Source organism: Gorilla gorilla, chromosome 13 (genome assembly GCF_029281585.2).
Source record: "Gorilla gorilla gorilla isolate KB3781 chromosome 13, NHGRI_mGorGor1-v2.1_pri, whole genome shotgun sequence".
Taxonomy (NCBI): domain Eukaryota; kingdom Metazoa; phylum Chordata; class Mammalia; order Primates; family Hominidae; genus Gorilla; species Gorilla gorilla.
In genome coordinates this window covers 122,636,697-122,661,723 of record NC_073237.2, presented here as the reverse complement: position 1 = coordinate 122,661,723, position 25,027 = coordinate 122,636,697, and the positions used below count along the sequence as shown (strand labels likewise).

General features: G+C 43.0%; 1 long non-coding RNA gene across 1 annotated transcript; it reads left to right on the top strand.

Annotated features, from left to right (window-relative positions):
- The first annotated feature begins 15,267 nt into the window (after positions 1-15,267).
- On the top strand, positions 15,268-21,096 carry LOC109028292 (uncharacterized). Its single transcript, XR_002007306.2, has 3 exons — positions 15,268-15,336; positions 18,814-18,971; positions 19,222-21,096. It is a non-coding gene; the product is annotated as an uncharacterized lncRNA (long non-coding RNA).
- The last annotated feature ends 3,931 nt before the right edge of the window (positions 21,097-25,027 follow it).

The following is a 25,027-nucleotide window of genomic DNA, read 5'->3' as shown; positions in this document are numbered from 1 at the left end:
GCTGAGCTGGGGGTGCTTGTGCCAGTGCTGCACCATTCCAGCTGCTGAGATGGCACCTTTTTTAGGGACACTTGGTGCTGACAGGAGACAGTTCCTTAAGAAGAATGCACGAGGATAGAGGTCCCGGGCCCAGGACCTCCTGTGACAGTGCCCCAGGCATCTGTGTCAGGAATACAGAGGTAGGAGGAGACGCAGTGGAGGAGGGGCAGGTTAGACTCTGTAACCCGGGTTCTGAAACTCCCAGAAGGCTACACTTTCATCTTTTCTTCTTCTTTTGACTCTTTTTCTTTTTTAAAAAAATTGCTTTATTGAGACATGATTGACGTATAAAAAGCTGTGCATATTTAATCTATTCAACTTGATGCGTTTAGGGATAAGTATATACGTGTGAAACCATCATCATCAAGGCCATAAACATATTCATCACCTCCCAAAGTTTCCTCCCACCCCCTTTATTATTTTTATGACCTTTTTATTAAAAAAGAAAATAGGATATATATATATATATATATATATATATAGTGTGTGTGTGTGTATGTATGTGGTATGTGTATATATGTATTATGTATATGTAATCTATATAATCTGGACGTGCCTTCATCAAAATGTTAAAAGTGATTAGCTCTGGAGAATGGAAATGGGATTGGTCTTTTAGTTTTCACTTTTGACTCTATATACTTCTGGAGTTAAAAAAATATTTCTTCATGATAAAAATACCTTTACTTTTTCTATTTATGTAGTTAACACATACTTAAAACATTTTTTAAAAAATAGTGTTTAAAGGCCAGGTGCAGTGGCTCATACCTGTAATCTCAGCACTTTGGGAGGCCAAGGTGAGAGTGTCATTTGAGGCCAGGAGTTTGAGAACAGCTTGGGCAACATAGCAAGACCCCATCTCTACAAAAAATTAGCCAGGCATGGTGATGTTTGCCTGTATTCCTAGCTATTTGGGAGGCTGAGACAGGATCCTTTGAACCCAGGAGTTTGAGGCTGCAGTGAGCTATGTTTGTGCCACTGCATTCCAGCTTAGGTGATAAGTTGTAAAGACTCTGGATTTTATTATGTTCTTCTGAGTGTCGACTTTTTATTTTTGCAGGCAGTTAACTTGGCTGAACTCAAACTTCAAACTCTCCCCATTTTTGGGAGGCCAAGGTGGGAGGATCACTTGAGGCCAGGAGTTGGAGACCAACCTGGGCAACATAGCAAGGCCTCATCTCTACCATAAATAAAAAGGTTTCAAGAAAGAAGTATATAAAATTGTATAAAGAACAAATTAATAATTCCCTAAACCTCACCATGGACATTTTGATCCTGCTCAAACACCTTTCTTTTTTCTTTTTCTTTTTTTTTGTTTTTTTGAGATGGAGTCTTGCTCTGTCACCCAGGCTGCAGTGCAGTGGCACGATCTCAGCTCACTGCAACCTCCACCTCCTGGGTTCAAGCAATTCTCCCTGCCTCAGCCTCCTGAGTAGCTGGGATTACAGGCACCTGCCACCACGCCCAGTTAATTTTTGTATTTTTAGTAGAGACAGGGTTTCGCCATGCTGGCCAGGCTGGTCTTGAACTCCTGACCTCAGGTGATCCACCCTCCTCGGCCTCCCAAAGTGCTGGGATTACAGGCATGAACCACTGTGCCCAGTCCTCAAACACCTTTCTGTTTCTCTGCTTTCATACACACGTTTGTCCACAAATATATCACATACATTGCTGTTTTCACGGAAACTTTTAGAACACTTTTGTTTTGTCTGACCCTCTTTTCCATCTCCCTGGTCTTTCCCTGATATTCCCCAAACCAAAGTTAATAACCTGGCGTGTATCCCATATCTTCCATGTGCCTGTGCATCGTATACATACAGGGCTTGCTGATCTTTAACCAAATGGATCACATTACATATATTTCTTGAATTTTTCAACTAACAATGCATTGTGGAAACCCATCCAAGTGAATCTATTTTTTTTTTTTTTTTTTGAGACAAAGTTTCACTCTTGTTGCCCAAGCTGGAGTGCAATGGCGTGATCTTGGCTCACTGCAGCCTCCACCTCCCAGGTTCAAGCGATTCTTCTGCCTCAGCCTCCTGAGTAGCTGGGATTACAGGCGCACACCACCATGTCCAGCTAATTTTTTGTATTTTTAATAGAAATGGGGTTTCACCATCTTAGCCAGGCTGGTCTCGAATTCCTGACCTCAGGTGATCTGCCCACCTTAGCATCCCGAAGTGCTGGGATTACAGGCATGAGCCACCGCACCCGGCTGAATCTATTTTTTTTAATGGTTGCTTCTTGTTCCATGGCATGACTGTATAATTATTTAAACCCTTTTCTATTGACAGATTCTTTCTAGCTCTTTGGCCACTACAAATATTGTGACATTAACACCTTTATATATGCCTACATCTGAGTGCTTTTGTTTGTTTCTGGGACAAATTTCTTATGAGTGGGATTGTTGGGTTGAAGCCTATGTATACTTAGATCTTTAAAATAGATTTGTTCCATATTGCTTTCCAAAAAGGCAGTATCAGTTCTCATTTGAACCAGCAATGTATGAAAATATACTTTTCCTATCACTCTCATCAGTAGTAGGTGTTAACATTCTTTTGAATTTTTGCCAGTATGATGGGTGAGAAGTGCCACCTCATTGTTACTTTAATTTGCATTTCCCTGAGTACTAGCAGGTTGAGCCATATGTTTATTGGCCATTTGGGTTTACTCTTCTCTGAGCCTATACATATCCTGGGAATATTTTTCTATTGGATGCTTTGTCTTTTGCTTAACAATTTGTAAGAGCTAAAAATTAACTCTTTCTCCGTCGTAGGCGTTGCGAATATATTTTCCCCAAATTCAGTGCTTGTCTTTTAGCTTTGTTTATGGGAACATTTAGCCATCTAAAAATGTTTAAAATTTATTTATTTTTTACTTTTTTGAGACAGAGTCTCACTCTGGTGCCCAGGCTGCAGTGCTGTGGTGCGATGTTGGCTCACTGCAACCTCCGCCTCTGGGTTCAAACAATTCTCCTGCTGAGCCCAGTCTCCTGAGTAGCTGGGATTACAGGCACCCACCACACCCGGCTAATTTTTGTATTTTTAGTAGAGATGGGGTTCCACCATGTTGGCCAGGCTGGTCTTGAACTCCTGACCTCAGGTGATCCGCCTGCCTCAGTCTCCCAAAGTGCTGGGATTACAGGCATGAGCCACCGTGCCCGGCCTAAAAAAGTTTAAATTGTATGTAGTCAGAGAGTTGTACTTCCAATAATGACAGAGTACCTTGTAAAAGACAATCTCTCCACAGATAGCAATTATAAATTCTGGACAAAAGGCTAGGTGGGGGCACTAAAAGTGACCCAAACCAGGCAGAACTTATCACATCTGACATTTGTAAGAAGGGAATGACAGTGTTTCTTATTTTTATATTTTACATGACTGGCTCACCTCTGAGGCCGGAGGCTTGGCTGCCATCAAATTCAGGCCTCCCTGGGTCACTGCCCTGCGGGCCCCACATAGCACCACGTAAGTCAGTTAAAAGTTGGATAGAAATCTGCATTCTTACTTGTTAAGGAATCACAGGGCAGAATCTGGGACTTCCACAGGAACTGAAAAGTAAAGGAGGAAATTCCGGGAAGGAGAACTCCATGGAGGATATGTTCCGAATTCTCCACCCAAACTTCAGGCTGTTTTCTGAACTGTGAATTCATCTGGGAGGCTCCTGGAATCCTAACTGTGGCTAAAATAACTGAACAGAGATTTCAGCTGCTGTCTACCAGAGGGGAGAGTTTGAAGTCTGAGTTCAGCCAAGTTAACTGCCTGCTAAAATAAAAAGTCGACACTCAGAAGAACATAATAAAATCCAGAGTCTCTACAACTTATCATTGACAGTGTCCAGGATACAATCCAAAACTACTAGACATATGAAGAAACGGCAAAATGTGAGCCATATTAATAGAAAAGGCAATCAATGGAGAATAACCTTAATGTGACCTAGATGTTAGAATTAAGAGACAAGAATTTAAAAGTAGCTGTTATAACTATGCTCAAGGACATGAAGAAAAATATACTAGCAATGAATGATTAAACAGAAAACTTCAGTTGGAAATAGACTATACAAATAAGCAAATGGGAATTCTAGAACCAAAAAATACAATATCTGAAATAAAAATTAGCTGGATGAGATTAAATTTTATGTAGTCAAAAACGATTATTTCTTTATAGATTCTAGGTTTCTTGTCACAGGTAAAAGTGCCCCCCTACACACTGCATTATACATGTATTCACCTAAATTTTTTTCTAAGGTTTTATGTTTTGTTTTTATATTTAAGTCTTATTAACCCATTGGAGTTTAAATTTGTGTTGGTTTGAAGGATCCAACTTCATTTTCTTACAATCAAATAGCTGCTTTTTGCTAGCATTATTTATTAATTTTTTTCTTAATGAGGTAAAGTATTTATTATGTATTAAATTTTCATAGTAGGACATATTTCTGGGTTCTTTATTCTGTTCCAAAGTTTTCTGTGAATCCACTAATTCTATGCCAATACCATGTTGTTGGATTCTAGTGGCTTTATAGTATATTTTAATATCTATAAGGCAAGGCAAGTTATTTCCCTTTAAGTTTTTTTTGGCCATTCTTAGACATTTATTCTTTTACATGAACTTTATTATCATTTCATCCAATTAAAAATGGTTCTATAATCAGATGGTATTATAATGTAACTCATTATAACGAGTTATAATGGTACTATAATATAATTCATTACATTTATACATTACTGTTGGGAGAATTGACATTTTATATTAAACCTTTCCCTCCAAAAATATGGTATATATTTTCCAGTTTTTCATATTACATTTTAAAGTTTTTCAATAAAATTTCATAATTCAATAAAATTGAGGTGAACTAGAGACTTTATTTTTATATATTTCTTATTATTTGAATAATAATAGAAAACTTTTCTTTAAAACTTTTATTTTAAGTTCAGGGGTACAAGTGCAGGTTTATTACACAGGTAAACTTGTGTCATGGGGGTTTGGTGTACAGGTTATTTCATCACCCAGTTATTAAGCCTAGTACCCATTAGTTATTTTTCCTGATCTCTTTCCATCCTCCATCGTCTGAAAAGCCCCATTTTGTTTAATTTCCCCTCTATGTGTCCATGTGTTCTCATCATTTAGCTCCCACTTATAAGTGAGAAGATGCAGTATTTGGTTTTCTGTTCCTGTGTTAGTTTGCTAAGGATAATGGCCCCTGTCTCCATCCATGTCCCTGCAAAGGACAGTATCTTATTCTTTTTTATGGCTGCATAGTATTCCATGATGTATATGTACCACATTTTCTTTATCCAGTCTATTATTGGTGGGCATTTATGTTGATTCCATGTCTTTGCTATTGTGACTAGTGATTATACACTGTTGGTGGGAGTGTAAATTAGTTCAACCATTGTGGAAGACAGTGTGGCAATTCCTCAAAGACCTAAAGACACAAATACCATTTCACTCAGCAATCCCATTATTGGGTATATACCCAGAGAAGTATAAATCATTCTATTAAAAAAACACATGCATGCATATGTTCATTGCAGTGCTGTTGGCAATAGCAAAGACATGGAACACATATTTTAAAAAATAACTTAAACTAATTTTCCTCTCAATAAAAGTAACATATGTCTTAAGTTGATTGGTAGTTTCATGATATTTTATTACATCGTCAATACTGTGTGTGTAAAATGTTTTATTTTAACATTGTGAAAAAGACTAGTATATACATATTGCATTTTTTTCAGACAATGCATAAAGCTATAAAGAAGAAAAAAAAAGGCATCTGAAATTCCACTAATCAGTAATAACCATTTCAATCACTAACTTTTTGGTCTATTTAATTCCAGATTCTTTTTCCATTTTCTGTGTATATACATTCATACACACACACAGATATACACATATACATGTTTTAAAATATAAATTATATGTATATGTGTATATGTATACGTGTGCATAAATCTAAGATATTTGTGTGTATCTGACATAAACACACATATATACATCAAAATGTGTGTATTATGTTACATACATAATTATTTAACAATAGTCTTAAATAATGAGTTTTTTAATATATCATGAACATATTTCTATTTCCATACAGATACATCGTCATAATTTTCAGAAAATGTATAAACACCTTTATATCAATGCATAACATTTTAGTCAGCAAACCCATTTTATATATTTAATGATACCTTTGCTATTGGCCATGGAATTTTCCATTTTCACCATAATAAACACCACTCTTGCTCTCTTGTCCTTTAGCATTCATAGATAAATCCTTAGATGGGATTTCTAGGATTCTCCACCCATTTTTGAGAACTTTTATCAACAGGGAAGTGGAGTTGGAAAAGTGGCCAGTGGGGGGCCAGGGTCTAATAATTTGCAAAACCCAGAAAATTCTGGATGGCCCAGAGTGCTCGCTTTCCTAGGATAGCCAGTGCTTGGTGGGCATCAGATGGTGATGGGCCAGAATGTGATCCAGAAATTTGATCCCTGCACTTTAAAAGATTTTTTAAAAAGAAGTCTTTTCTTGTGCTTTATTCCAGGAAGTTAATACTCATTATTTCACCTAATCCTTACAACAGCACTGTGAGGTTGATAACTATTACATGATCCATTTCACAGAGAAAGAGACTGAGGACTACAGAACTCAAGACATTCATCCAAGGTCATTTCTTGGGATTATACTGGACTGCCACAGCCCAGGAGAACCATGGGTTCTGCTGGAATTATGAGCACAAAGTCAAGAGCGACACTTAGGATCTCATCCAAGCGTGTGAGGAACTAAGGTTGAAGATGCCCTGGAATTTTCCATTCAGGAGGTCCAGGAACATGGCTGGATGATTCATGGGCCCCAGAGGATCCCCTTTTCTGTAGCAATCCCAGATGGGTCTGGGCTTCCTGTCCCTTGCTGCCCCCTACACAGGCTCATTGGTGCTTGCTGGACAGTTGCTCTGGCATGGGGTCCAGAGATGGCTGGCACAGACCTGAATCTGAGTTGCCCGGTCTGGCAATTAACACAAGCTGGGATTGACTGGCTCTCCTCTGAGGCTGGGGGCTTGGCTATCACCAGCTAAAGAACCTGGAATCCCTTCCAAAGGCAGACGGTAGGATGGCAGGGTTTGCCCCTTCCTCAGCCACAGACCCAGGGGCTCATGGCTGCTGTTCCTGGAAGCGGGTCCCTGGCCCCCAGCTTCTCTTCCTGCAGGAGTGGCCTCTGGAGAGGGGCTGCTTCATGATCAGGCCTAACTCCTTCTCCAGAGCCTCCTACTCCCGGAGACACCACGCAGTCCCGGAGAGCCCCTGCTCTCTGGCAACCTGGGCAGAACCTTTCTCCTTAGTCTTTGCGAGCTCCCCACATAGCTGCAGGGCAGTGACCCAGAGAGGCCCGAACTTGAGTCCCGCTGGAGGCAACACCTCCCAGGACCTCACCCTATCCTGATCTCTGGCCTCCAAGAGCTGGCAGCACCTCGGGGCACCTGCGCTAGTTTCTTAATGTTGCAGTAACAAATGGCAGCAGGCTGGGTGTGATGACTCACACCTGGTAATCCTGGCATTTGGGAGGCCAAGGCGGGTGGATAACCTGAGGTCAGGAGTTCGAGACCAGCCTCACCAAATGGTGAAACCCTGTCTGTATTAAAATACAAAAAGTAGCTGGGCCTGGTGGCACATGCCTGTACAATCCCAGTTACTCAGGAGGCTGAGGTGGGAGGATCGCTTGAACCCGGGAGGTGGAGATTGCAGTGAGCCAAGATCATGCCACTGCACTTCAGCCTGGGCGACAGAGTGAGACTCTGTCTCAAAACAAACAAACAAACAAACAAACAAGCAAACAACCCAAAACAAACGGCAGCAGACTTAGTGGCTTAAACAATACAAATGTAGTCCCTCGCAGTTCTGGAGAAGTCTAAAAGGAGCTTTACAGGGCTAAGATTAAGGGGAAGGCAGGGCTGCGTTCCTTCCAGAGGCTCCAGGAAGCCTTCCCAGGCCTCTTCCAGCTTTTAGGGGCTACTTATTCCTTGGCTTAGGGCCTCTTCCTCCATCTTCAAAGCCCATGTTCCAGCCATCTGACCTCTTCCCCCATTATCCTGTTGTCTTCTCTGACACTCCTGCTTCCCTTTCCCTCATGACTCCTGTGGTTACATTGGGCCTGCTCAGCTCATTTTAAGATCCTCAGCTGAATCATGTCTGCAAAGCCCCTTGTGCACATGGGTATTGGCATATTCCCAGGTTCTGGGGATTAGGACATGGACTTCTTTGGTGGGGGCCATTATTCCTGCCACAGCCCCCCATTCCTGGCTTGTTTGCCCGGGGTGAGGCCGCCTCTGTGACATTGTGACAGAGCCATGTTTTAGACCCCAGCACAGTCCCAGCCAACTCAGGCTCACCAGCTCGGTTCTAGCTGCTGGGCAGAGGAGAGACCTTTCCCCAGGTGACAGGCACGGGTTCAGAAGCAGACTCCCTTAAGACAGCTCAGTGCGTAAAGCAGCAGAGAGCCAGTGTACACACAGACACGTGCATGCACACACTCGCATTAGGGGTGGGGTTAACCTGAGCGGGTGATTTCCATCTACCCCTAGATGCTCACTGTGAAAAGCCTTTAGCCCATCTGCATGTCCAAGTGTGTATAAGTGTGAACGTGTGCACATGAGTGTGTATATGCAATTATGAACATGTGTGCACATAAGCAAATGTAAAAGTAAATGTACATGCCTGCACATGAGTGTATGTGAGGGGTGCTTTTTAGAGAATGGCCAGGCTGGGTGTGGTGGCTCATGCCTATAATCCCAGCACTTTGGGAGGCCGAGGCCTGGGGGGATTACTTGAGCCCAGTAGTTTGAGACCAGTAGTTTGGGCAACATAGCAAGACCCCCATCTCTACAAAAAATACAAAATTAGCCAGGTGTGGTGGCACACGCCTGTAGTCCCAGCTACTTGGGAGGCTGAGGTGGGAGGATCGCTTGAGCCCAGGAGTTACAGGCTGCAGTGAGCTATGGTCATGCCACTGCACTCCAGCCTGGGTAACAGAGTGAGACGCTGCCTCTGAAAAAATAAAATAATAAAATAAAAATAAAGAATGGCCAGAAGGCAGCCAGTTTACCATTCTAGGGGACAGACATCATTCATCTCATGAGAGATGGCTTTGTTTTGTGAAATAAATTGTTGGCCCCCTTGGGTGTTGTAAGTGGCCTGGCAAGGTCTGCAAGGTGAGGGAGAACAAAGAGATAGCTGAATTTCTCACATAATTTCTGGGGTCAGCCTGGGAGGCAGGGGATGGAGGATGCAGAGACAAGACAAAGGGAGATGGGAGAAAAGGCCAGAGGGAATGAAGAGGACCCTAACAGGGAGCAAAGGAGGGATTCCATGGAAAGTCATGGCCAGTACAGAATTCCCTATGGTGCGGTACAGCTGATACATTTCTGGAAATGATGATGCCTGATACTGAGTTTTAATTTGCTGCCTGTTATGTACTGTAACTGTCCCAAATTTCTAATAGAAGTCTGCTACACACAACAACCTTTGCTGGTGCCATTTGGGGAAAATAGATGGGGTGGGTATGTGGGTACAATCAGCCAAAGTTGGAAGTCGGGGCCACAGTTAGGGGCTGGGGCTTGTGCTGAGGGTAGCTACAGTGTGATCTGACTCAGGAGAGTCTTCCTGCAAACCAAGGATAGAAATATTGGAGGAGGTCTTCCACAGCATGAGGATGAGTGCTTGAACTATCTTATTTTAATATTAGGCCAGTCACAGTGGCTCATGACTGTAATCTTAGTGCTTTGGGGAGCCATGGTGGGTGAATCACTTGAGCCCAGGAATTTGAGACCAGCCTGGGTAACATAGTGAGACCACGTGTCTACAAAAAGTTAAAATAAAAAATAACTAGCCGGGTGTGGTAGCATGCACCTGTAGTCCCAGCTACTGAGGAGGCTGAGGTGGATGGATGGATTGGGCCGGGGAGGTAGAGCCTGCAGTGAATTGTGATCGCACCACTGCACTCCAACCTGGGTGACAGAGCGAGACCCTGTCTTGAAAAAAAAAAAATTAAAGTAACGGCTAATCCTTGGGGAGTCTGAGTTATAAGTGTGCCTGTAAGGATGCTGTGACTGTGTGACTATGTTGAGATCTGTACCAGTCCGGGTCTCTGTGCTGGATATAATTGATGTGAGACCAGTGTCACCCTTACACCATCAACTACTTCTCTCTGGCGTCCTCAGTCCCTCCCTAGGAGAGCTCATCTGCATTAACAGGCTTGTTGCCTAGCCCTGGATATGTGATGGGAGCTCAGAGCTGTGTTTATAACCTCCTGCCTAGTGTCTTCTCCTCCATGCCTCCCAAGCACCTTAAACTCTACCTGTCTCCATCTGAGCCCACTACTTCCTCCTAACAACTTGATTCTTGACTAGGATTCTCAGTGGGGGGCCTCACTGTCCACCCACATGCACAAGCAGGAAACTAGGCATCCTCCCTGGATCCCCATCTTTCTCACTATCCCTTCACCCAACCCACCAGCTAGGCCTGTCAATTTGATCTCCTAATGGTATTTTTTCCATCATCTTGTCCCCATCTCCACTAATCACAAATGTGGTCCAATAAACCTTTGTTTCCTGCCGGTACTGCTGCAATACTCTCCTAACCAGTTTCCCTGAATCTGTTCTTAACCACCTGTAATCAGAGTTCTACCCTGCCACCAGAGTTAAAGGCCATTTAAAAAAGACATCAGTGTATTACATACATTGGTTAAAAAAATACATCTCTGCCCACATCCACCCCGAATCCCTAGTTCTCATCCCAGAAGCCACTTTCAGCTCCTTTACAGCTCCTAGTTACAGTATGTCTGATCACTTGCAATAATATGCTTCAATTTCTGTTTCTTGATTTATTATGTATCTTTCATTAGTCATTGTATTCCTGCTGTGATAGGTGAGGTTTTAGCTTATACCCCTCCACGCCAAAAACACTATTTAAATACTGTTCCTTTGGAGAGCCAAGTAGTATATTATGATTGTATTTTATTTTTCTAATATCATTCCGCACCCCCAACCCCAACCTGGAATTTCTACCTGCCCTTTTCCCCTTGTGCTATTTGCCATTATCACATTTTCATTTGTTTCCAGCCTTCCCACCCAATTCCATATTTTGTTATACTCTCCCTTTCCAGAGACTCCATCTCCAATGTGGTCTGGCTCCTCCTTGGCTCTGTGCATTGCTTCTCTTCTGAGATTTCTCTTTGCTGTTTTTCTGGGTTGGCCCATTGTTTCTTGGATACCATGTATCCTTTTCCTTGGTTTACTCCCTCATTTTGCTGGAGCACATTCTCAAATAATTTCCTTTAAAAAGAGTGCACTGGAGGTAAACTTTGTGAGACTCTTTCTTTTAATCTCACATTGATCAATAGTTTGGCTGGGCATATAAATTCAGTTGAAAATGATTTCTCTCAGAATTTCGATGATATTGAAAATATTGCATCCAATGCTACTATTGAAAAATGTGATGGCATTTTGGTACTTAATCCTTTATGTATGACATATTTTTCTTTCTTGAAGCTTTTTATATTGCCTATTTTTAGTGTTCTGACATTTCATGGCAGTGTATCTATATGTTGATTACTTTGCATTTATCTTTGTTGAGCATTCAGTGGTTCTGTCTATTCTGTAGACTTGTACTCTTCAGCTGTGAGAAAATTTCTTGTATTATATCTTTGTTAATTCTTCCTCCACACCCCCTTTTAAAATTAATTTTTTCTGGATCTACCATTAGTCAACTATTGAAACCCTTAAATAAATATTTTATGTTTCTTATTTTCTTCTTGTGTTTTCTGCCCCCTTTATCTTTATCTTACCTCCTAGGAAAATCCCTTAAATTTATCTTTTAATTCTATTGAATTGTTCACTTCAGCACTTCAATTTTTAATTTCTCAGAGTCCTTTCTTATTGATAGTTCCTTTCTCATAGACAGTACAGTACAGTCTAGGTACAAGTTTTTCATCTTTTTCTGAGCACACTAATTTGATTCTTTTGAAATACTCTTCTACTTTGCATGTTATCTTGATTTCCTCTGGGTTCACGTTTTCTGTTTATACACTTGATTTCTCTATTTTATCTTGGTTATCTGTTTATATTTAAGAGGCAGGCAATGAAAAGCTGACTGGGAGCCCTGCGTACATGAGTAGTTGAGCCAAAGACCCCAAATGAGGTAGGGCTGGAATGAGGTAGTCTTTTTTGCTGGGGCTTTCTCCAATGAGGAACCCTCTGACCTCTTGCCTGGTGGCTAGACACTAGAGTTCTGGGTGTTCTGTGTGTAGGAGTAGGGTTAGGAGGTCTAGGAGTAGACAGCATTATCCACCAGCCTTCAGTCAACCCCCTTGTTTTAAGCCCCATGTGCCACTTCCACTTTTCCTTACACATGGCGTCTTTGAGGCCAAGTCTCTCCAAGGTTCTACGATATCAGACCCTTTTGTAATTTGCTTATTTGCATTTTTGTATAATATTTAAATGTGTGAATATACCACAATTTATCTATTTTGATAAATTTATTCATTCTATTATTTATGGGCATTTAGGTAGTTTTGAGTTTTTGACTATTATAGATAGTACAACTATGGACACTTTAGTACATGTCCATGATAAATATTTAATGTGGTGTATACCAAGGAGTGGAATTGTTGGGCCACGGGTGTGCATATATTCAGCTTTAGCAGTTAATGAATTTGCCAAAGTACCCACCTACAGTGCATGGGAGTTCTTGTTCTGCATGTCCTCTTTAATATTTGATATTTTATCTTTTTAACTATCATGGTGGGTAGCAGTGGTATCTTGTAATTTTAGTTGGTTTGCGTTTCTCTTATGACTAATGAAGTCAAGCACCTTATCATATGTGTATTGGCCTTTTGAATATCTTCTTTTGTGAGGTGCTGTTAAAGTTTTTTCCCCCATTAAAAAAATGTGGTTTGTCTTTTTGTTATTGAGTTGTAGCAAATTTTATATATCTTATGAATCTAAGTTCTTCATTAAATGAGTTGTAAACATCTTCTCCCACTCTTTCCATTAGCTTTTCACTCTCTTGCTGGTATATTTTAGGAATAGAATTTTTAAATTTTAATATGTTCAATTTATAATTTTTTTTCTTACATAGCCTTTTTGTGACTTGTTTAGGACATGTTTGCTTACTCCAAGGTCATAGAGCTGTTCTTCTATGTTTTCCTCTAAAAGCTTTATTGTTGGCTGGGCCGGGCACGGTGGCTCATGCCTGTAATCTCAGCACTTTGGGAGACTGAGGTACGTGGATAACTTGAGGTAAGGAGTTTGAAACCAGCCTTGTCAACATGGTGAAACCCCATCTCTATTAAAAATATAAAAAATTAGCTGGGTATGGTGGTACGCGCCTGCAATCCCAGTTACTCAGGAGTCTGAGGCAGGAGAATTGCTTGAATCCAGGAGGCAGAGGTTGTAGTGAGCTGAGATTGTGCTGCTGCATTCCAGCCTGGGCAAAAGAGCGAGACTCCATCTCAAAAAAAAAAAAAAAAAGCTTTATTGTTTTACCATTAACATTTAGCTCTGCAAAGTTCTACAATAATCTGGAATAGATTTTTGTGTGTGACGTGAGATAGGGGTCAAGACGCACTTATTTTGTTATGGATATCCAATGGACCCAGCACCATTTACTGAAAAGATCACTCCTTTCCCATTGGACGATGGTGCTGTCTTTGTCATACATACAGGAATCATGTATGTGTAGGTCTGTTTCCAGACTTTCTCCTCTGTTTCATTGGTCAGTTTGTCCACCCTTGCGCCAATACCACACTGCCTTCATTACCGTAGCTTTATTAAAAGTCTTGGCATACAGTTTTGTTTTTCTTCTTCAAGTTTGCCTTGGATTTTTCTTAGACTCGTGTATTAGCTGTGCTCTCCGCCCTAACCCCAGGGCCTTTGCACATCCTCCCTCTGCTGAAACACCTTTCCTTTCTCTTATCACCTGTTAGCTCTTATTCATTCTTCAGATCACACCTCAGTTGTTATTTCCTCAGAGAAGCTTTCCCTGAACTCCCCGACCCAGTCAAATGCCCCACGAAGCCATCATAACACAACCCACCTCTCTCTGTAACATTAAATGCAATTCAACTTTTCATGTATTCTTGTGGTTATTTGATCAATGGGTTTTCCTTCTCTAATCTGTTGAGCTCCACAAGGAAGGGAATCACTGTTTTGTTTACTGATATATTTTCAAGGCTTAGCACAACTAGACAGTCTAAGTTTTTGAATACACGAAGGCAAGAGTCCCTTATTCATGGACATCTGTGTATGTGTGTGTGTCTGCATGTGCCCTTGAGTGCATGTGTATGAGCAAAACTTTATCAGTGCATGTGTGTGTGTGCAATAACAGAACCCACTTCGGAGCCACAGATGAGGGGAACTGGACCCCTCCTCTCCTCTTGGATTCTCCTCCTCCCCTTCCCCTCCCTACCCTTCCCTGTCCAGCACTCCCAGCAGCCTCCTCTCCTTCCTGAGTGACTGGAGGAAGATGCTGGTCTCCAGCTGCCTCCGCTCGGCTGCCCTTGTGCAGTTGTCTGCCAGTTGTGCACGCCGATTACTATGAATGCCACCATCTGGTACGCCACGTGGACATCATAATCTTTTCTTAATTACATTAGCAGCGCAATCAGTTACTGCATTACAAGGCCGGCGATGAGCTTTTAAATCTTGGTGGAAATCATAAATAATTGCACTAAGTACCAGGCGCCAGATGTGTGCGCCAACTTCGGTTGCACTAGATAAATAGTAACCTTACAAGGGTGTGAGACAGCAGGTGGTCCGGCCGGCCACCGGGTCACACTACACCTGGACCTCACTGCAGGAAGGCCCTGGCAGCCATGCACCTGAAGAGAGGCAGTGAAAAGAGGCTGAGGTGCCTTCTGAGTGCATGGGTTCCAGGGAGAGAGAGAGAGGGATCCTCAGAGCCAGAGCCAGGGAGGGCGTGGGAGGAACATGGAGACAGACAAAGGGGAAATGAGGTGGGTGGACAGAAAAGAAGAGAGAGAATGGGAGAAGAGAAGGCAGGTGGGGAGAAGGAGAGGAGAAAACAGAGCCAGGGAGAGAGACACTGAAACAGAGATAGAGAGAGACACACAGAGAGTGACAGGAACAGAGAAAAAGAGAGTGCAATGAAAAGATCCAGGATGCCTGGGGAGGCTGGGAGAACAAAGAGAAGGCCTTGTTTCAGCTGACCTCTCGCTCTTGGCCAGCAGTTGGAAGGGATCCCAGGGACGGGCTCAGCTACTCAGGGCAGCAGCCAGGCATCGGTGCAGAGGGTGAGTGAAACTAGGCCCAGGCCCGAGGGGCTTCCCGCAGGGCGCTCTGGGCTCCGGGAAGGAAGCCCTCCTGGCTTCTCTATCTCTTTCTGAAAACCGCCTGAGTCTGAGAGGGAAAGAATGGGCCACAGAAGATTCAGGAGCAGCAGCGCTGGTGTGTGATAAGTTAGTCACTAGAACCACTTTAGGTAGGCAGGAGGCCCGGGATTGGGGGAGCCTCTCTGAGGGGCGATTTTTAAGCTGACACATGTCTGGTAAGTCACTGTGAGCCAGGTGACGAGCAGATGAAAGGAGGGGAGCATGTTCCAGGAGGGGAGGCAGCACACACAAAGGCACAGAGGCAGGACGACGCTGGCATGCTTGAGAACTGGAGAGGAAGCTGATGCTGCTCACACAAAGAAAACCATGGAGAAATGTCAGGAATGTCAGATAAGATGGCTGGTTGAAGATGTGTTTTTCCTATTCACTCCTGAAACCTCACCAAAATGGACTTTAGTGGAATTTTAAAATGTATAAACCCACAGAATAAAGAGAAGAGGAGAGGAGACAAAAGCAGACAGGAGATTTTAACAAGATTTTGGAAGCCGGAGGGCAGATGGATGATGGTAAGGGACTTGCAAAGCGGAGAAAGCCGACATCTCAGCCTGCAGGAAGGGGAGCCTGCCAGGAGCAAAGCAACCAGCCCCTGAGACCCAGGGACCTGGGAAAGGCTCAAACATGGGAGCCTGGCACTTCTTTATTTGAAACAGACTCTCACTCTGTCACCCAGGCTGGAGTGCAGTGGCATGATCATGGCTCACTGCAGCCTCAACCTTCTGGGCTCAGGCAAATCCTTCTGCCTCAGCCTCTTGAGTAGCTAGGACCACAGGCATGGACCACAGGGCAGAGAGAGGGAGCGACAGGAGAGGACAGGTCGAAGCCTCATTTAGCCAGGCGACCAACTATACCTCCCAGCACAGCAGAAGACAAGAAGTCGACTCTTTGAGAAGCTGACTGGAGGCGACTCAGGATTTGGGGCATTCGCAAAGGAAAGAGTGAGACCCAGACTAAAACTGGGAGGAAAACAAATTAAAGAATTAAAGGGTGGGATTCCCACCTTGTCTTCCCACGCTGTTTACGGGATGTGGGCAGTTGGGCTTCAAGCTGTTCCCATGTCTCCCTCCCTCTCCAGGTCAGGAGACTAGAGAATTCTTTTCTGGGGAAACCACTTGGCATGGGGACAAAGTCCACAGGGACCACGATTTGAGATTTGAAACCTTCTAATGAAATCTCCAGTCTCGGCCTGGTCACCCTTGGGCCCCACCCAGGTGCATAGAGCTTGCTTTTTGTTTGTTTTTGTTTTTTGTTTTTTTGAAACCAAGTCTCCCTCTACTGCCCAGGCTGGAGTGCAGTGGTGTGATCTTGGCCTGGGTTCAAGTGATTCTTCTGCCTCAGCCTCCCCCGTAGCTGGGACTACAGGCAAGGGCCACCATGCCCAGGTAATTTTTATATTTTTATTTTTTACTAGAGACAGGGTTTTGCCATGTTGGCCAGGCTCATCTTGAACTCCTGACCTCAGGTGATCCACCCGCCTTGGTCTCCCAAAGTGTTGAGATTACAGGCGTGACCCACTGCGCCCAGCCCCGGTCAGCTTCTTACACCACACTTTTAAACATGAATGACAGACAGTCAAGAGTCACCAGATATTTGTGGAAAACTCTATAATGAAAGCCAGCGACCAAAGATTCAGGAAAATAGAAAAAGGCAACTAGGAGGAAAAAGAGACAATACATTTAAATAAACACCCATCAATAACATCCCCTGAAAGATACAAGAAGGCATTGCAGTCATAAAATAAGATTTAAATGTTACGTATATATTTCTTAAGGGAATGTTGAGATAACACAAAAGGGTTGGAAGATAAAGTTCAGATAACTCAGAAGTTAGAATAAAAACAGATTTTTTTTTCTTTTCTTTTTTTTTTTTTGAGACAGGGTCTTGCTCTGTTACCCAGGCTGGAGTGTAGTGGTGCAATCATGGCTCACTGTAGCCTGGACCTCCTGGGCTCAAGTGAGCCTCCCAGTTCAGCCTCTCAAGTACCTGGGGTCACAGGCATGTGCCACCATGCCTGGCTAATTTTTCTGTATTTTTTATAGAGACAGGGTCTCACCATGTTGCCCAGCTAAGAAAATTTGTTGTTAAGTAGGGTATGAAGTATGAGAAAATTAAAGAATCAATCCAGGAGGTCCAACAGCCAACTATCAGAGACCAAGAAAGAGAGAAGAAATAAATCAATTCAGGAGTTCTAGCATGATGCTAATAAGTGTTCTAGAAAAAGAGAAGGGAAAGCAAAAAGGAGAACATTATCAAAAAAAATACAAGAAAATTTTCCAGAATTGAAGGACTTGAATTTCAGGATTGAAAGGTAACATTCCAGGCCAGACACAGTGGCTCCCGCCTATAATCCTAACACTTTGGGATGCTGGGAAGAGAGGATTGCTTGAGCCCGGGAGTTTAGGACCAGCCTGGGCAACATAGGGAGACCTCATCTCTACAAATAATTTAAAAAGTAGCTGGGCATGGTGGCATGTGCCAGTGGTCCCAGCTACTCGGGAGGCTGCAGCAGAAGGATTTGCCTGAGCCCGGGAGGCTGAGGCTGCACTGAGCTGTGATCATGCCACTGCACTCCAGCTTGGGTGACAGAGTGAGATTCTGTCTCAAAGGAAAAAAGAAAGGCAGGAAGGAAGGCAGGAAGGCAGGAAGGCAGGAAGGCAGGCAGGCAGGCAGGAAGGCAGGAAGGAAGGATGGAAGGAAGGAAACACTCTAGCCCAATGAAAAAAGACCCACACTTAGGCATATTGTTGTGAAATTTCATAACACCAAGTATAAAGAGAAGATCCTGGAAATTTCCTGAAAGGAAAAAGTTACATACACAGAATTGGGAACCAGAACAGTATACCTTCCCAATAGCAACCCTGGAAGCTACATGACACAAAGACTTAAAAATTATAAGAAAAAACTATTTCCAACCAAGAATACTGAAGCTCACGTAGCTATAATTTAACTGTCCCTAAGAGTAGAATAAACACATTTTCAGATATGCAAGATAAAAAGTAAAGTTAGTTCTTATGTGTTCCTTCTCAAGATGCTACTGGAAGACATACACCTACAGCTAAATGAGGGAGAAAAATCAAGAAAGAGAAAAGCATGGGATCCAGGAAATGAGATCCCACAGAAAGGCAAAGGCAAAAACTGGGGTGAAAACTAGCAAATGATAAAAACGAAGCAATTATTAACTCTGGAAAAAAACAAAAATCATACAAGAAAAGCATATATTAATAGTACACTACATGGCTCAGCTATGGTCAATATTTATACAGTTCTTATATAAATATTGAGTACTCAACAAAAATTGTGATGTAACTATGTTGGAAGGATGGGAAGAGGGGGATATGTGTGGTGTGGTGTAAGATAACTAAATACTCTTCTTTTTACTAGAAAGCCAACAGATTTTTCTTTAAAAATGTGAAACTAGCAGTATAAACCAGTGTTTTGAAGTACAAAGGTAAATAGCAGAAGATACCAGTGAACGCATGTAAAGTGGCTGTCTTGTGGGAGAGGAAACTGAAGATATAGTGGAGACTATTGTTTTTGTTGTAAGTTCATGCTGCTATTTGACTCTAAACCATATACATGTACTTTGATAAACATTTTAACATTCAATTAAAAAAAGAAATTAGGAGGTGGAGACTAGCAAGGTGAACAGGTACCAGACATGGCAGAACCTCATGGGCCATTTTAAACAGTTGCAACTTTCCCTAAGAGCAATGTGGTGCCATAGAGGGGTTTTCAGTAGGGGAGTTACAACGTCAGATTTATTTTTCTAAAACAAAATTTTGTTTCCAGTTGCAACGTTTGGGGCTGACTTTCCAGAATTACCCAGGATTGACCTGTGGGAGATATCTGGGCCCCCTGTGCCTTGCAAAGCTTCACATGGGTGATGATGTTGAAGACCAGGTGCGGATCAATGGGGGCTCCATGGCAAATGAGAAACAGAGGAAGAAGAACTAACCTTCCTACCCACCAGTGCTCACTGGCACTCAACCATAGCCTTGCTCTTGTTTCTGGAGGAAGGGCCATTGGGATCAACTTAAGAACATGGCAGAACAGAGATGCTTGCTGAATTAGTTGGTTGAAAGCACAAAATTATTTTAGTAGTTGTTGCAAATTGCTTCACTTCTCTGGGTTTAAGTGTAGAACTCAATGGTAATGCGAATAGACTTGATCTCCATAGGGTCGTTGTGGGGACTCAATGAGATAGATTCTGTAGAGCTTTGGGCTTGATTGGTGCACAGTGTTCGATGAGTATGCTGGGAGAAACTCTTCTCCCCACTTCCGGTGTTTCCTTCCAGGAGGAGAGAGGTCCCTCTGGGTAGCACCCCTGGCCTCTCTGTCTGCTCCCTGGGTTCTGCCTTTGGAAGTGGGAGGTGATGTGCTTGGTAGAGAAGCTTGAGGGCAGGAGCTGGGTCTGGGTAGCTCAGCTGCTTCCTCTTCCATTCTCAGGAGCCAGCTGTCTATGGGAAGCACCCATTCTGGTCAGCCCCCATAAGCCATAAATGTACAGGGGCAGGCTGGATCCTTCGGGGAAGGCAGCCCCAGTTAAGGTGGCTAAGTCTGCACATTCAGGATAGTGTTCCTAGCTGACACATTGGGCCTAGTGCCTAGTGAACAAGCAGTGGAATGTGGGGAGCAAATTAATACTCAAGGACTGAGGCTTTTGAGGGGACCAGGCCATCAGATTTTTATTTTATTTTATTTTATTTTATATTTTTACAGGCAAGCTGCTATTTTTATACAGGCATAGGCCTTAGCAAAAGTGGGTTGAGTTGGTTCCCGAGGCCTTAGGCTAAGAGCGGCTGCAGCTCACCCTGGGCAAAACCGTGCCTGCCTCAGCATGGGCCACCAGGTTCTCTGAAGATACCAGCAGGCCTTAGGGCCCCTGTGGACAGGCATTGCAGATATGCTTTGATTATAGGGAAAAGAAAGGTTACCCATATATAGACTCTTTTAGTGTCTGACTGCTGTTGTAACAAATTGCCGCACTTAGTGGCTTAAGACAACACAACCTTCTTATCTTGCTGTTCTGGAGGTCAGAAGTCCAAAAGGGTTTCACTGGGTCAAAATCAAGGTGCATAGTCACGCTCCCTCCAGAGGCTCTAGGAGAGAATCAATTTCCATGCCTTTTCCAGCATCTAGAAGCCCTCTGTCTTCCTTTGCTGATGATCCTTTCCTCCTCCTTCAAAGCCAACAGTGTAGCATCTTCTCATCCCTCTCTGTTCTGTTGTTATATCAACTTTACTTCACTCTGAGCCTCCTGCCTCCTCTTAGAAGAACCCTGGTGATTACATTTAGGACCCACTGGGGTCATCTAGCATAATCTTTCCATCTCGAGATCTTTAATTTCATCACATCTTCAATATCCCTTTACCATAGCCACAGGCTCCAGAGACTCAGCCATAAACATCTTTGGACAGAAACATCATTATTCAGCCTACCACATAGACCTTTTTCTTTAATTTTTAATTTTTATGAGTACATAGTAGGTATATATATTTATGGGGTACATGAGGTACTTTAATACAGACATATAATGCATAATAATCCCATTAGGGTAAATGGGGTAGCCATCACCTCAAGAATTTGTCCTTACTTTAGTGTTACAAACAATCCAGTTATACTCCTTTAATTATTTTAAGATGTATAATAAATTTGGATTGACTGTCATCATCCTGTTGTCTATATTTTTGTAAATATTAACTATCCCTCCTCTCCCCTACACTACCCTTCCCAGCCTCTGGTAACCCTCCTTCTACTCTCTATCTCCGTGAGTTCAATTGTTTTAATTTTTAGCTCCCACAAATAAGTGAGAACATGTGAAGTTTGTCTTTCTGTGCCTGGTTTATTCCCTTTTTTTTTTTTTTTTTTTGAGATGGAGTCTCACTCTTATCACCCAGGCTGGAGTGCAATGGCCATGATCTCAGCTCACTGTAAGCTCCGCCACCCTGGTTCACGCCATTCTCCTGCCTCAGCCTCCTGAGTAGGGGCCTGTCTTATTTCACTTAACACTTCATTATGTCCTCCAGTTCCATCCATGTTGTTACAAATGACAGGATCTCATTCTTTTTCATGGCTGAATAGTACTCCATTTCATATATGTACCATACGTTCTTTGTCCAGGTGTCTGTTGATGGACACTTAGATTGCTTCTAAATCTTGACTACTGTGAATAGTGGTGCAATAAACATGAGAGTGCAGATATCTCTTTGATATCCTGCCACACAGACCTTTGATACATTAAGAGGAGGAATGATTACCTATCGCTTTTATGATCTTTCAGTACAATTTATACTGCACCCACGTTCCATGCCCTACAATACCCAGTGTGAGCCTGCACCATTGTATTGCTAGTGTGAGGTTGAGGTAGACAGTGGAGGGAGGCTGCCAAAAACCCCATGTCTTTCTGTGTTGACTTGTGGTACAGGGCTAAGGAGAGCTGGGAATTAATGTGGCTTCCCCACAGGCTCTTAGGGTTCACACACTCCACCATATGGTCTACAGTTGCCTCTGGAATAATCGTAGCCTTGGATTTAGAGATTCAACTCCAGGCTTCACTGTCAAAATAGCATATTTTATGAATGTAAAGAAGGAACAGAGAACCTGTTATAAAGAGATATGTTGTCATCTTAGGTTCACAGAGGAACAACTCAGTAACATCGCAAACCCCCAAAATTACAAAAGGAGCTAAGGAAGCTCGTACTTGAAGGACTCTGTCTCTGAGAATTAAGTTGTCCAGGAAATCAGGGTGTCTGGAGCAAAGTATGCCTCAGATGATCAAAACAGACGCAGTAGGAGAAAGGAAACAGAATTAAAAACAGCTCCACTAAGCTGGAGGAAGAGACAGATTTTCTGAAGAGAAACATTGAGATCTTGGGAACAGACTGGATGGATCTGAACTGGCAAATGTGATCTTGAAGGCAGAATAGACTTACAGGAAAAGGAAATAAATGTAGGCACAGCATTTGAGAAGGGGCCATGTCTCAGTTGTTACTACACCAGAAACAGTAATTGAGGCCACAGAAATTCACTAAGGAAGAGAAGCAAGGTCTCAGAGAAGAGACTAGAATGATTCTCCCCCAGGGAACCATATCCGGGAAACCTCTTACAGACAGACAGACAGACAGACAGACAGACACACACACACACACACACACACACACACACACACACAGAGAGAGAGAGAGAGGAAAGAGAGAACGGGAGAAGAAAGAAAAAGAGAAGAAAGAGAGAGAAAGGGAGAGAAAGAGAGCGAGTGAGCACATACCATTGGAGCAAATGATGACCCTCCCCTTAGATACTGGGGCATCTAATCCAAGGAGTTACAGAAAATCCAGACAAATTTAAGAACAGGAAGATCAGTATAAAATACTAGAAGCATCACTAACTAGATGAGTTGCAAGGTGCTAGAACCACTGTAGCTGGAGATCAAGGTATTACTTGGTCCCTGAGAAATGGCCTATTAACGTAAGGAATTAGGACCCTCTGAAGCAGTGGTTCATTGCCCTGGCTGCACGTAAGATTCACCTGGGGAATATTTTCAACCTAGTGGTGCTTGACCACCACCCCAGGTCAAATTAATCAGCATCTGACGCTCTGAGGCAGGGGTGCTTGAGTAGGCATCAGAATCATCTGGGGGTCTTGATAAAACACTAATTGCTGGGTCCCGCCCTCAGAGTTTCTGCTTCAGTAGGTTTGGGGTGCAGCTTGAGAATTTTGAATTTCTAACTAATTCCCAGATGATGCTGAGGTTACTGCCTAGGGACCCACTTTGAGGACCGCTTTTTCTAAGGAAAGGCACTGCAAAGATAAAACTGAATAAAGGGGGGTCAGGTAGGACAATGGCAGATGGAGGCAGGCCTCGGTTTGATGCTGGATGGTGGAGAAGATCTCCTGGGAAGGTGATCTGATTTAGGAAGTAAAGATGGGGAAAGATATATTTGCTCAATGGATGCTTTCAGCATAGCCAGAATGTTCTGATTTTGTTATCTCTCACTCTGGGAGATACCACAAGACAAAAACAGTGCCTTCCTGGTAGAAGGGGAAACCTGAGGGAGCATGAAACTTCAGGGACGTGCCCCATGATTGCAGAATAAGACAAAGTGAGAAGAATCCTCAAGGCCTGGAACTGAATTTTCCAGGGCAAAGAAAGCCTGCTCTGAGAAGCACATGGCAGAGATCTTGGTCCTCTCTAGGACTCCAAGGGAAAAGGCTACCAAAGCCACACTCACTGCATCAGTTCAAGCACCTGCTGAGAGTAAATTTGCAGCAAAAGCAAGTGTGGAGATGAGGGAGACAGCATCTGTAGAACAGTGGTTCTCAGATTGTGCTGCATATTAGAATTACCTGGCAGCTTTTCACCTGCTCTATGTGTAGGCTGTAACCCATACCAAATCAGAATTTCTTGGGTGGTGGGGGGTGGAGGTTGTTACCCAGACATTCATATTTTATAAAACTCCTCAAGGGATTCCGAAGTACAGCCAAGTTTAAGGACAGGTCCTTGCTCCTCAAAGGGTGGCCCACAAACATCACTCTCGTTACCTTGTTAGAAATGCAGAATCTGCCGGGCGCGGTGGCTCACGCCTATAATCCCAGCACTTTAGGAGGCCGAAGTGGGTGGATTGCCCTAGGTCAGGAGTTCAAGACCAGCCTGGCCAACATGTTGAAACCCTGTCTCTACTAACAATACAAAAATTAGCTGGGCGTGATGGCAAGCGCCTGTAATCCCAGCTACTTGGGAGGCTGAGTCATGAGAATCATTCGAACCCAGGAGGCAGAGGTTGCAGTAAGCCGAGATCACATTATTGCACTCCAGCCTGGCCGACAGAGTAAGACTTTGTCTAAAAAAAGACGCGGAATCTTAGGTCTTACACCAGCCCACTGAATTAGAATCTGCTTTTTATCAACATCCCTCGGGATCTGTGTTCACATGGACACCCGAGAAGCACTGCTCTAGAAGGAAGGCTTCTTAGCCTTAAGCAGTTTCAGAGCAGGAGGCATCAGCAACAGGACTGGGGTAGGGTTTTGAGAACACCAGCTCCAAGTCATGATGGAGGCTGTGTCATTAGATAGAGCCCACGTCCAGTTCATCACTGAAGTTCCAGAAACGGAAGCTTCTATGGGATAGCACTGGAGGGAAAGAAGGTTACTGCAGATAAATCCTGCCAATGGTTAGCAGTGGAAAGAGGGATAGTGACGCAGAAGACTTGAGTTTTTGTTTTCAGTGTTTCTGTACCATTTGTATTTCCTAGCCCTGTGTGTGTGCATGCATGTGCACACACAATAGGGGTTAGCAAAGATTATGTTGATGGTGAGATTATGGGATATTCTTTAACATTTTCTTTATTAAAAAAATCTAACAAATGGTATTTTTTAAAAAGCAATATACAAGCAAAAGCTATGAGGAATAACAAGATGAATCTGGCAAAGTCACAATCTTAATAGGGTACCTTAATATTATTGCATTGCTTAGTCTTTGTCAAATCAAGTAGGCAAAAAGAAATAAAAATATGAGAGATATGAATAATTTCATTAATAAGGTTATTTACTAGATACATTTCAAAATCGGCAATCTACAAATATAGAATATATAATCTTA